This window comes from Dreissena polymorpha, chromosome 14 (genome assembly GCF_020536995.1).
Source record: "Dreissena polymorpha isolate Duluth1 chromosome 14, UMN_Dpol_1.0, whole genome shotgun sequence".
NCBI lineage: Eukaryota > Metazoa > Mollusca > Bivalvia > Myida > Dreissenidae > Dreissena > Dreissena polymorpha.
In genome coordinates this window covers 7771093-7786192 of record NC_068368.1, presented here as the reverse complement: position 1 = coordinate 7786192, position 15100 = coordinate 7771093, and the positions used below count along the sequence as shown (strand labels likewise).

The 15100-nt window shown below is 33.4% G+C and overlaps 2 long non-coding RNA genes across 2 annotated transcripts; both read right to left on the bottom strand.

The window, feature by feature from the left end:
• On the bottom strand, positions 1–2046 carry LOC127858854 (uncharacterized). The gene is made up of 3 exons (XR_008039131.1): positions 1906–2046; positions 942–1123; positions 1–146 (listed from the first exon to the last, which is right to left on the bottom strand). It is a non-coding gene; the product is annotated as an uncharacterized LOC127858854 (long non-coding RNA).
• Positions 2047–9648: 7602 nt separating this feature from the next.
• Positions 9649–10995, bottom strand: LOC127857069 (uncharacterized). Its single transcript, XR_008038308.1, has 3 exons — positions 10941–10995; positions 10725–10798; positions 9649–9879 (listed from the first exon to the last, which is right to left on the bottom strand). It is a non-coding gene; the product is annotated as an uncharacterized LOC127857069 (long non-coding RNA).
• Between the last annotated feature and the right edge of the window lie 4105 nt (positions 10996–15100).

The following is a 15100-nucleotide window of genomic DNA, read 5'->3' as shown; positions in this document are numbered from 1 at the left end:
CGAACTTCGGTGAAATAAGGATCTTTTTGTTCCATCTCGAAACCACTAAGCTTACTGACATCTGTATCGTTTCTTATAGTTTCTAAACATGTTTTCCATTTGAAACCTTTCTCATTGATTTGCTTAAGGATAGTTTGCATCGTTTGCTGGAGAAGAATGTCAAGTGACTAAACCTTTGCCATTTAAAATGACTGTGAACATGATATTAAATAGCAAATAAATGATAATTGATTCTTAAATCGGAGTGCAAAAAGTTGTAAAAGTTTAATAACGTTATATAGTACTATTTTTTAAGAGAAACGCCCATGATTTACATTCTTTGAGTAAGTCGTCAAACATTGAAAGACAACAATGCAATATATCGGTAAATAATGTTTTTTTTTTTATTAATTAATATTATAACCGAAAGCAGTTAGATGCAGCACTAAACTGCTGTAAAATGACGCAATTTGTGTTAATCAATGACATAACAATTGATTAAATCCACTATAAAAAAATAAAAAGTGGTTAAAAGCATAGATTTACAAAAAGACCATAATGATTGGATTATTTTTTAGAAGAAAATTGTATTATCTGCACTATTGATCATACAAACGGAGTGTTTTCCGTCAAAATACATATATTTATTAATCGTAAATTATATCGATTACCGACTGAAACCAACGCAGAAACGCTATTAGTAGCAAACCCAATCAACGGACATGTGTTAATAATCGAAGCTCATAATTGAATGCATATTTTAAAACCAATTTACAAAATAGTTACCTACATCACATCTAACGTTAATGTAACAGTTCTGTAATGAATGTACATTTGCTAACACCCTCAATTTATAAGTTTATAAGTTTAACTTGATTTGGGATATAGTTTGATAAATTAATTTATTTATAAGCAACTAATAGTGTTTTTTTCCATTAAAGTACGTTGATAACGGAACGTACCTACCCTGGGTAGTGCTCAAGTCTGTTCGTGGGATCATCTGCTTTAGAAATACTTGGTTCAGGTGAATCTGTTTTTGTATCATTAAATTGCAATGCAACTGTCCCCGAACATCTGGTTGTCGATGTCTCAGTATTTTCAAAATGGGTTGTCTCAAAACAAAGCGCTTCCGATGCGTGTTTGTCTTTGGGATTGAGATTAAAGTATAAAATGATAATTATGGTTTTCACAAGCCAGACATTAATACACGGGGAAGTCGTCGGCTCATCGAATTACCAACACTTTTTAGCCAGTGCGTACTGTGTACCTTTTATCGTTTCGGTTTATAACATTCATCTTCTTATAATCTAAAATCTATGTAATTTTCAATGCTTGCAAAATATTACTTTGAACATTTGTTAGTAAGCTTGAAATACGAACGAAATAGCCAGAAAATCAGTTACACACATGAATTCAAGATTACACAAAAATAACATTAAATACAAGATATTGTTTCAAACATGTGATTTTTCAACAAATATTGGCGAGATGTTAAGATATATGAAATTATCGATTTAATAATAATGCCATTATCTATTGATAAGAAAGATTACATTACATGTTTAAATGCTTTTCTAATAGATTTCAAAATATAATAAAAACAAATATCCCAAAATCCATTTAATATACTTCGTGTTGACGTTTCTTCCAAAACCCTTGTTTCTGAAAGATTTTTTTTATAATACGTAAGTTTACAAAAAACCCCAGTTCTACATTATAATGTGTGTACAGTTTGCTTTGATAGCATCGAAGCAATCATTTCCAAGAGCTAATCATGGGCCTTTTTCATGTTGCCGTAGTCTTTGCAAGTGAAAGACGGTTCTTCTTAATTTGGGAATTATATGGTGTTCATATAACCAACTGTTAATAACGAAACTTCATATCGTTTGGTCATAAATGGTATTAAAAACAAGGCATGCGACATACCTTCTGTTGGACGTTCTATGAGTGGGATCTCTTCTCGAATCACTGTAATTAACAACAAAATATTTTAAAGATAAGTCTATAAAACACTATATAACTACAACTGCTTTTTATTTATGAATTGTGTATTTTTTTTAATTAGGTGCTTATACATTTTCAATTATAATTGAAGTAAACACGCAAAATAAAAACACAATAACAAGAGTTGGACAAATATTTAACGATTCTTTCCGCCCGTCACAACATCGTCCCAAATGTAAATGCAAGTACGTATTCTTGGTTTCAATATTATATAATCAATTCTCTGCTAGAAGGCATTCCATTAAAATCAGAGTTTAACACTTTTATCGACATAATATAAAAAAGTAACCTAAGACATATATTCTACTTACCTCTGTCTTGAATAAAACATTTAACTGCTATGACAAGAACGGTAATATGTATAAGACTGAGTAAAGCCACAATTAAAACGATGGTTTATTTCCCTTCAATAGGTGTCCGAAATGGCTTATTTCCTGAAAGTGTAGTCAGCACTTTATATCATATGCACACACTATCTAGACAAAACGTGTATAGTAAATTTGACGACAGTATGTTTTAATTTATGTTTGAAACCTGACGCAATTCGTTTATTCAGTCGACTCATCGCTGAAATAATGTTTCAAAACGCTAGTTATAAAATATTAACATAGTGTAATCAGTAGCATTACTTGTTCCTTCATAAGTATCAACCTGTTATAGCAGATTGATTGATGAATTTGAGAGTTAAGACATGCCATACAATTACAATTAAAACTCGTGCCTTTATAATAATATTTTGATTATTGCCGTCAGCCTTCAATTGTAAAATTAATACCTGTAACACCGTGTATGGTAGTGGTCATCATATATGAATGATCGTTCGACAAAGGCTGAGTTGATATGATGATTGACATGTTTCTGAAAACAAAATTCACAAGCACGCACGATGAATACATTAGAATAATTAAAAACTGCATAATATCATCGTTACTTTAAATTTAAATGTCGCTATTGGTGAATAGGACCTCGCATAAAATATGGCTTAGAAATACCAAATGCCTTAATGTGTCTTTAATAAACATCACAAACATACATAAGCTTTAAAATGTTAAAACTCTAAGTGCATTGATGCTCAAATTAATAAGATGTTATTTCTTTGAGTGTATATATCCATACATAAAAGAAATTGCGTTTATATTTAGTGTTATTAGATAACATCGATCTCTGAGTATTAAATTGCATTTAAGTGTAAAAGGTTAAAGAACAATGGCTTACATCTCTGTTGGGCGACATACATCGGAGGTTTGCAGTCTGGCGAAACCAATTTGGCAAATCTTAGCACACGAATAATCTGAAAACAACATATACTTGGACCATGTAAAGTATACTACTACTACTACTACTACTACTACTACTACTACTACTACTACTACTACTACTACTACTACTACTACTACTACTACTACTACTACTTCTACTACTACTACTTCTACTACAATAACAACAACAACAACAACTACTACTACTACTACTACTACTACTACTACTTCTACTACTACTACTACTACTACTACTACTACTACTACTACTACTACTACAACTTCTACTACTACTACTACTACTACTACTAATACTACTACTACTACTACAACAACATTATGTGTGTACACAATATACAATGTCGATATGACATGCATATAGTTTAATTTTCGTATAAAGCACCCCGTAACCGAAAATTGCTTCCTTTAAAGAAATAAATGTTACTTTTCATCTGTCAGCAACTTTTCGTGGAGTTCGTACATTGTTAATATTTCATGCCCCAATTTACTTTCCAACACAGGACCAAATAACTGCCAAATTCATTATCCGATCGCCGTGAGGGGCCGCCGTCAATGACCGATAAATATCGTTTCGCGAAATACGAAGTACGACTCTGCTCTCACCTTCCTTGGCATCACCTACACACCGGAAGACGAGGCCAAGCTGAAGAACAACGAACACAGCACAGAGTGTCAGATCACCAAGCCCGGATGTAAGCGCGTAGCCATGTTCTCACATGCACCGCACGAATGTTGTGTATACACATTATATAATATAATCAATGTTCATGTTGATGCTTTTTATCTCATTGATGTTTCTTATTTTCCTACCTTCTAACCCCAGTTTTGAACGGTGGTCCCCTTGGCAACCAGCAGTTCAGATTGGCACAGCTCCACCTGCACTGGGGAGCAGACGACACCCGGGGATCGGAGCATACGATCGACGGGAAGCAGTTTGCAGCCGAGGTACATTTGTGAAACCGGTTGTTTTGAAAAGTCTGCGGTGAATACGTAAATTACATTTACGAAACTTGTCCAGTGATAAAACATATTTGAAACCAGAACATATTACTGTGGCGTTAATAATTTGAATATATATGTTAACTCGAAAACATGACAATGAAAATAAGCACAAGAGCGAAATACAAACAAAATCAGCAATTTAAATATGGAATTATATACTCGCCGACATATCTCGGGCACGAATCTTAATTCTTAACTAATCGTGATTGGACTAATTACTAAAAACTAACTAACAATAAGCTTGCTAAATTTCTCTTAGTATGTGTTGCATGGAATTAATACCTTTCACTTATCTGCCCTGTTCTCTCTTGTATGGTCATGCTTATTTTGAGTTGGGTGATATTCAAACAATGTTTTTGTTGAATTGGGTAATGTCGGGTGGCCGGACGGTTTCCAGCAGTTGCGTTCAGGTCTATATCTTTAGTTTGCATAGATTAATGTTAATGAAATGTTACATATTTTAATTTAACCTAAGGCCTTTCTTTGTATTGAATCTTTGTCCAGTTGGGTTTAGGTCATAGGTCCACTGTCACAAATAATAGAACAGTAAACAGGTGGTTTTCAGTCAAATTTCTTTTTAACATTAACACATTTTATTATCCTCGTCAATAGGTTTTTGTTGGTCGAGGGCATCCCACTCCATGCCGTACATAGTTTACATGATATGCATGCATGCTATAGCGAATTTTATACATTTAATAGTCAATATAGTTTGCATAACAATATAACATTTTTTTTTAGGAACATTTAACAAAACAATACTTCTTGATTCCCATATCACAAATTCTGGAGAAGATTAAACAGTTGTTCCCATTGTTTGCTTTTACACGATTCATTAAAATGGTTAATTTCATTAAGTACATGACAATGCAAGGACATGTACGATTTTGCAGATTTTACAGTGGGTCTAGATTTGTTCATTTTACAATTATAATAAATGTTAATTGACCAATTTTAAATTAACCAAGCACGGAATCGCATTTGCAGTTAGTAAGTTAAAGGTCAATGCCATTATAACTTAAAAAAACAAATGATTTCCGCTCAATAACGTTAGTTAGATAGAGTTAAAAGCACTGAATTTTTGTGTTTAGGAACTTGGTAGCTGACATGAAGACATATGAAGTGAGTTAATTTGGAACCAGTTTGGCTATGATCAAGATACTAAATTCAAAACCAAATGCCAGGTTGGAAATTGATACATATGAGCAATAACCTCGGAATGAGAAACTGGTGCATACATCTCCAATTAATGCTCTTTTTCCATAAACTATGTACCTGTACCGTGTACTCGGGAAAACTATGTGTTTTAGATTAAAGCGTTTTGTTATTTTAGCTTCGATATACATATAGTCTCTACTTGCCTATTAAAAGTTCATCACCGGCAGGGCATTTCTTCTGGAAGCAGTGTTTATTTTCATAAAAGCACATTTCTGCCGATTGTGTAGCATACCCGTTCCTAGCGTCACATCGACAATATCGGTCGGTTTTTGTAAGGTCCCTGTATGACACATATCCGCAGTCCAGTTTCAAGGTTCCCTACCTAAGAGCAATAAGAAAAAACTATTCAATACAAAGTACTTGCAGCGCCTTTCTCAATCAGTATACCTTTTATACTTATCTTTTAAACGTTAACTTTGAATGATATTAACGTTATGCGTGTTGCCGCTAAATGTGAACGCATTTGTAAGATTTGCAATTTATTACAAAGATTCATGGTCACTGCATTGTTTTGACCATATCTCAGAGAAATATACTTTTTCAATCCCTGTCAAAAATAACTAATTTACCAATATCACATACAAATAATGGGTCTGTTATTCTTAAATTGAAATTTTACAACAAAATGCATATATTGAACAACAAGGTTGAAAGGTTTTCTGTAAATATTGTATTAACTGACCATTGGTCATGCTCCTATGCCATTGTCATGTTTGTCCATGAATAAAGGTTTAAAATATGTTATGAACTCTATTTATGTATGATACTTATTTATTACTTTAATGTGTATTATATATGTCGTCTCTGTTTGATTTAGTCGGTACAAAATATAATATGTTTTACATACTTAAATATTTGAGGATTAAATAAAGTAATAATGCTTTATCTTTTAAAGGGGCCTTTTCACAGATTTTGGTATGTATTGAAGTTTGTTCTTTAATGCTTTATATTGATAAATGTAAACATTTGCTCTAAAACGCTCCGTAAAAGACATTAATAATTTAATTAAGGAAAGAAAAAAGTAACCCTCAACGTGGCTCGTACCACTGACCCCTGGAGTAAAAGTCTATCGCTTAGACCACTCGGCCACCCATGCTAATACAATGAATTTAGGTATTATATACTTTAAATAAGAAATCCTCGTTGTAGTGCATACAATAGATATTTTAGAGAATGGTAAATATTCAGTATTACTGTTTCCTCACAAACATCATTACTTTAACGAAAATTTGCGAATATGTAACATTTTTTTTTGATTTGTCAATTTATCAAAACGTGAAAAGAACCCTTTAAAGGGGCCTTTCCACAGATTTTGGCATGTTTTGAAGTTTTTCATTCAATGCTTTATATTGATAAATGTAAACATTGGATCTAAAAAGCTCCAGTAAAAAATCAACAATACAAATAAAAAAAAATAAAAAAGTAACCCTCAGCAGGGCTCGAACCACTGACCCCTGGAATCCTGGAGTAAAAGAAAACCACGTAAACCACTCGACCATCCGTCGTCATGCAATGAAGGAAGTATTTTATACTTAATGTAAGCAATCCTCGTAGTTTCACAAAATATAACGACAATCAACAGAACTATTCAAATTATTCAATCGTTTCGCATTGCAACGCTTTATAATTTTCAGGTTTTTATATCTTCAAAAGATGCATATAATGTCTATTTTAGAGCTTGGTAAATGTTGAGTATTACTGTTTCCTCACAAATATCATAACTTAAACGAAAATTAACTAATCTGAAACAACTTTTATTCAATTTTGTCAATTTATCAAAACGTGACAAGGCGCGTTTATCATCAGTTTGACATTTTGTTTTATAAACATCAAGACTGATAATGACCTGGGAGGCAATCAAACATGTGCAAATGTTTCAAACGTAACTTTAGTCTCAGAAAAATCGATAAGCACGTTTTTATGCATTGTCAACCATGTTTTCTCGTATTTCATTTAACATGTAGATGTTAACACTAGTTTCTGCAAATAATGAATATACGGTTAACCATTAGCTTCATTTAATGAATAAGCTTGTGAATACAATGTCATTCAATAAACAAATGAATTCAACCGGGAAGATAATTCAATAAACAAAACACCAGATATAAGAGTGTCAGCTGGCCGACGATATGATTTCGAGATCAATTTACTATTTATGGAAATGAAAAATAATCTAACAACAGCTGTGTAACTGAACAATAGGATGTACGCATCGACTAAGTTAAACTGATTTTGGTATTTATTTTCCACAAGCCATCATTTGATGATGTGTCATATAAAGAAAATATTACCCAACTAATATAATATTTAGACCTTAATCAACACGACTTGGAGTTCAAATACACGTTTTACATTCGTCATTCAATTGTCTGTCCAAAGAATATATTTATAAAAATGCACGAGTTTATTTATTGTGTCATGTGAACAACACACACCCATTACACGAGCAGACATCTTGGTTGTAAACATTATTTAAAATGTGTAATTGTTGTCCATCTGTTGTTTTTTTCTTTAGATACAACTTTTATATGTACATTTGGTGACTACGTATGAAAGGATGCTACAGTAAGGTTTATTTTCAACACAATACATATATGATGGCGCATGATTGTAAATTACCATGTACTCTGGTTTAGTGGTTTGTTTTTATAACTTTTTTGGTTCATTTGTTTTGATCAAACTCGTGACATCGTTTTATTTGCGGATTGTCCTTAACAACTCACCCAACGCTAATGTTGAGGGCATTTTTATTAAAAAATATGTTCAGATTCGTGACACTGACGTTCGTTTAACGTTCGGCAAATTATATTTTGTATGTTGGTGCGACAAATATTTTTTTTTATCTTTTCAAATTTTTTAAATTCCGTAATTTGGCGATGTGTCGAAAGTTGTGTTCTGGTATCAAAGCAATGCAAACATGATTTTGAAGGAAAGTATTGATTAATTTCTGGTTGGTTTGCTCCTGATATTGGATATGGCCCGAATTCAAGCAAAAACGGACAGTTACTCTAGAAAAATATAAATCATAGTTCAGCAACAAGTCTGTATGATCCGCAGAAATTTAGCAAAAGACTAAATTATCTGTTTGATATTGTTCGTCATGTCAACCAAAAAGATTGAAGAAGACCGATTTTGCTACTTGCTAAACGTGAGGAAGGTCGGTAAGGTAGAATGGGTGTTTTAGACACAGCACTTGCACTGAAGGAAGAACCAGCAATTACCGGAAAATAGCAGCTGAAAAGTTATCAGGAGAGACAACATTAGTACCGATGTCACTTTTAATTGCTTCTTCCAGCGATTAGCATTCGTTACAGCTTTCAGACGCTAAACATAAAGCTTTCTATCTCTACCGAATGCTCCCAATACACAGCGAGAGGCACTGTGAATATTGTCATCTTAAAATAGCTGCTGCTCTTGATAGACAGAGAACATTTCTGAAAGATAAGCGGCTCATCTATTTTACGTGATGCATTTACAGGAATTTTAAAGAAAGATGTGGGGGAAGTCATTAGTGCTTTAGCTATAGGACGTATGCATGAAGCATTGCAAGCTTTTTAGATCGAAAGTCAATGAAATATTTGACATGGCAGTGCCACTAATTGGCTTGGAACGGTAATATGATTCATTAAATTAGTGGTTAAACACGAGGTAAAGTTGATTGAATTCCGATTCTTGTTTCTTTCGGACCGGCTGTGGTAACATCTGACCCTAAGCTCCAAGATGGCACGGCGGCTTCAATGGTTATTGATGACTGAGGCTAAACAAACAGTCATAGATATTTGTTCTGAAGGTTCTTTAACTCGCGCCCACATGTTTTGACACAAATATTAAACACTTTAAAAGCATTGCGCAAGTCCCTTTTTAAGCCAATATCTTTTGCAGCTCTCTCTAACAAGCATCATGCCACAGAGGTTTGGTAAACATTATCATGAAACTTTCATGTATAAGAAGTCATGATACTTTCATTTTTAGAAACATGCTACTTAACAATTCATTAATAATTACATGTGGTACAAAAAAGTTATAGTTGAAACAAACTCATGTTTACTTTTTACAACTTAATCACCTGAATTTAATGGTCATATAAAATTCCATAAAAACAGTAAAGACATATTTTCATTTAAACGAAATAAATACCTTTATTGTGCTGTTAAGCCCTACCTGCCCGACAGAATGTTTCCTGTGCACACGCCGCAACAAAGCTGTCCTGGTCATTAAAGTTTCGAGCACAATGGTATCTGGTGTTTGTTGGACACTCTGCCTGTTTTTCATGGCAGTACCACTGGCATGACCCATATACAGGACAATAGCCGGTAAAGGGTTGTATTTTCCGACATAATGGCTCACAGTCAACCCTTAACGTTTGAAAATGAACGCTCGCGTAAACAGGAGATAACTGTGGACAAGAGTTTCAAAAGTAATTTGTATTCATAAGTGTGTATACATATTGGTGAGCATGCGGCATGTCTTAATAAACATCGTCCGACAAATGTAAGTTACGATGCAATTTTGATTATATATATTTGATAAGAAATATATGGTCGTATACCTTAAACAGGGTAATAAATATTTGTCAGCGCACTATTTTGTAATAAGCATTAACAATTTGGCACTAACCAAAGGCAAGTGTTTTCACAATACCATACATTTGCCTAATAAAATGCAATATTTAATGAATTAATGAATACGCTGTGAATAACTATTATATTTGTAAACGGTAAAATAACCTTTTACAAAACTTAACAATTGTATGAATTTAAATTAACTAACAAAACGATTTTCAACACCACTCCGGACATGCCTACATATCCAAAATAGTGTTTTATAATCAGTGTGTAAGTGTTAAAGTACGACATTCAATCGCTGTCTATGTTGTGTTGTATTTCGGTATCGTAATTACAGTGGAAATGGTAAAAATAAACATAATACAGCATATTTTGATGCGAAATCATTTTCTGTCAAACTAAATCTGCATATACCAATTAGTTCCTGAATTTACATGAAAACAAAAAATTAAAAAACATAAAAATATCCGCATAATATCCTCATACCGGCGACAGGGTTTTACAATGCTCGATATATGGCGCAACACCCCTTAATGAGGACAAAATCGTTCTTAAGTGTGTCTTGTGACAATGATATCATCTGACAAGGCATATCATATTTCGTAAGTGAATAATGTGACCCTACTTAAATTTTAAACGCTAAAAATGTGTTTATCAGCAATTTGTAAGGACTTACCAGAAGTATGAAATGTATTCCAACTAGCACCTTCGGTGTGTGTAATACCATATTGATCTGGAAAAAATCTGTACCTTAAACATTAATAAGTTGTTGAGATTTAAGACAGCAATCTAAAGTGAATTATGTACTCGATGTATAAAATACGTTTTCATTGATAAGGTTCTAGTGCCTATTTATCAATATATGTACCAATAATCATCAATATTTACATACCAATATTCGCCTTTTCACAAAAGCACAGTTACCGCGTCATTCTATGCCACAACACTTACTAGATTTAAATGAATTTATACATGGCTATCAGGAAGTTTTATATATCACATGCTTTAACATTGCATTAAAGGTACATGCATGATATAACATTACGAATAAATTATTAAATCTGCGTAAGAAAACATTTTTGTCATTTTCATGGTAATTCTTTAATTGAACGATCGCTTTCGGCAATGACATTGTCAAACTAAAATGGCGTTAAATGTTTTCTTTTAAACATGTCATACAAACATTTGAAACGTGGCTTCATGCTATTCTGATACACTGCATACAATGTGTGCAATTGCATATCGATACAAACAAGCAAATTCGTTGAATTGATATCCCCCTCCAAAAAAAGTTGGCAAAACTATTCCAATAACGCTATTCGGGCTGTCGTGAAAACACGTGTGACTTAATATATCATGTCTGATTTAAACTTTACTCTCTGTTAAGAGAGTAAACTGCGGTAGTTATATGAATTGTTAAAGGGGCCTTTTCACGTTTTGGTTAATTGACAAAATTTTAAAAAAATGTTTGAGATTCGCAAATTTTCGTTATAATTATAATATTTGTGAGGAAACAGTAATACTGAACATTTACCATCCTTTAAAATATTCATTATATGCTTCTTTTGACGATTTTTAAACCTGGGAATTATAAAGCGTTGCAACGCGTAACGATAGAAGAATTTGGAGAGTTCTGCTTTTGTCGTTATATTTTGGGATACTAGGAGGATTGCATACATAAAGTATAAACTACTTCGCTCATTGTATTAGCACGGATGGCCAAGTTGTCTAAGCGATAGACTTTTACTCCAGGGGTCAGTGGTTCGAGCCCAGTTGAGGGTTACTAGTTTTTCTTTCATTAATGTTGTTCTTGTTTTTTTACTGGAGCTTTTTAGATCAAATATATACATTTATCAATATAAAGCATTTAAAGACAAACTTCAAGCCATGCCAACATCTGTTAAAAGGCCCCTTTAAATGTACAAGGAAAATATATTTCCGCATGACCGTGAATCATTTATTAAATGATTAATTCGTGCTGAGATAGTTAACAGTTGAAGTGTTCGACACTAATGTGAGTCCGGTACTCCGAGACCCGTGGAAATGTAAGCAGACGACTTAAATCCCAGTGATCGGGAGGTTAATGTCGAAGTCGGCTGAATATGCACATATCGAAGCAGACTATAAACCGCACCTTTAACCTCCAATGAGACTCGGACTCCTTGTTTTTGTGTCTAGGAAGTCCGTCGGACTCCTTCAAAATCATACGTGAATTATAAAAATATCCCTTAGTTTACTTATTCGTTTCGCAAAATCAGAATGTCTGCACAAAGACAATTTTACTCAGAATAGTCATTGTCGATCCCTGTCTATAAAAAACTTTCAGTTGCATTTGTTTATTGTCATATTTAAAGTGAGATTGTACGATTTGGTCAAATATTTATGAATTTATATATAGTTTATAAAAATCTTACTGTACATATTTCTCCATTTCAATATGAATTAAAATAAAAGTTAAAAAGAACGTGTGTCGAAAAATGCGAAATAAGCCAGATACTTAATTTTGAAATCAAAAATGTCTGTACAGTCCAGCATGTATATCATGCATGTACGATGTGAATTTAAATTTAGTTTTACATACCATTTTAATTTCCTGCAACGATATCCATTTATACGACACACGAACACTTCGGTCCTAATAAAAAGACGAATGCTTCCATCATTGTAGGAAAATATGTACGAAATATCTTCGTCACAATCGGCCTGGGGCGCTAATTTATTTTTGCTGCATTATATTAAATTCGCTGACAATGCATAATTTGTCTTGTCTATTTTGTGTTATTGTAACATATTTTTATCAATATATAAACAATTCAACACATATAAAAATCGTACAATCACACTTTAAATGGTAATATAGAGAATACTAGGTTAGCGTTGAATACAGAGAAGTTTATGTTGCGAGGCTTAGAACGCCGGAAGCGCGAGCCTTGGCGAGCGCTTTCGGTGTTCGAGCCGAGCAACATAAACTTCTCTGTATTCAACGCTAATCCTAGTATTCTATTTATCCCATTTGATTTTTCAACGTGACATTTAACATAAATAGATCTAATAACCTTAACAATAATTTTAATTCAGTCATAAAAGCGCTTAAAATCTAACAAATGTAACCATGCGTAGTGATATACATGTATTTGTTATGGTACGCAAAATAGTCTTCACACACAAACTGTAAAACAAGTAAAAATATCATCATATGCCTACATTCAATTTTACGCAGTATGCGAATTTTAATACATTACGACCGCGAAAGATGATTGATTTTACTTTACTATAATTCATTTTATTTTCGAAAGAAAATGATCAAAATCCAATATGGCGGCGATTGCTCCTGACAAAATGCTGTCGATGTCAACATACATGTACACCATCGACGACCTAGTTCTGGCTACCATAACTTTAAATGTCGCTTTTTATGATTTTTGACTGGCGCGACTTTGTACAGCTCTGTCAATACTAAATAAACTGTACGCTGAAGTTTCTTTAGCTATCGACGACCTTGACAATTTTGACGAGTAAACAGACCATTGCAGCGACTGACACTTTATTTGACAAAATATACAGGGCAATACGTTTTCCGACTTCGGACGACGAATTTAAGGACGCGCAGAACGTGTTTTTTATTTAATGTTATGGGTATGCCGTGTGTGATCCGATGCATCAATGGCGCCTAGTCCAAACAATTAGACGTAAGCTACCCCGCTTACGTCTAAACGGCTACCGTCGTTTTCCTATAGCAAATTGAGTTCAACTTAAACTTCAGTTTTTCTCGTTAAATCTTTGCTAATGCATAAAATTATCATTAATTAGACATAAATGTGAGCGATTACCTCTTTTAGAATCTAGATTTACGGTTGACATGTTCGTACTTAATACCAATTTGTAGCGTTTATATTTGGAGTTCAGTTTTAAAAATTACATCTTGCTTAGGAGAATAGAATTCTGTATACGATAGAAAAAAAATTGTTGAAAAACGAAAGTAATTAAGGAATGAAGGCGGAAGAAAGTAGCGCGCGTTCTTAACGCACTGAACTGATGCTACGGTCTTGGCGATTATGCTTTTGTTTAGAAACCGGCCATTGAATTTCCTTTGCCATGATTATTATATTTTTTATGGAATATATTGTGGTATTTTGTTCACGAAACATATCAATAAAGCTTATTATAAATAAATCTTAATAAATTAACGATTTCAGCTCTTGTTTATAACACAGAAAGGGTGATAAATTTATGATGAAACAGCGTGTATAGCGGACCCTCTCGATTTTATTCGGCTTTGCATGCATACTTGAAATAAAATGGGTGTCAAAAACATTCATCGTTTGCTGTTAATTATCAACGAGGGAATTATGTATAATTATATGAGATGTTATTTACCTTAAATTATCAATTTAATAAAGATTCTTGAAAATCTCGGTCGGTGTTACGCGGGTCATTTCGTATTTTGACATCAGGGCATCATGTCCAACTATTCAAAATCAGATTTTTTTTCACTGGGACGATGACGGCTTAGATTTAGACAGGCAGACAGATAGTTTATTCAGACTTATACAACAGTACATCGTCTTCAACTCAAATATATAAATTATTTTTAGACGAATTGTTAGGTGATTACGCATATAGCAGTGATGATTCTGAGAATGTTGCCATGTTTCTTATCCGTGTAATCTAGAGTCCGTGGTTTGAGCATTTTTATCGCGGTGTTCAATAAAAGATATCTCAATAATCTTGTTTATTGATAGATCTGTGGTTTTATTGCCCCTGTGTTCAGCACAAACCAATTATCTCTTTATAATCAGATACTGTGCCGACCAATACAAAATAACACTATGGTGTCATACGCCACAGCAGGGACCTATACTTGTGATCATGGAGTCTTAGTGCAAGACTTAAAAAAGTATGTTGTTTCGCTTGCGGTTGTTAAAGCCAAAACGGGGCTTCCCAGCTGGCACAGCTGCTGCTATTCGGATCTGAATATCTAAACTTATTCAGACCTTATTCTTAACCGTTGCGCGTTTTACGATATCGTATTTTAGGCGGGAATACAACTCA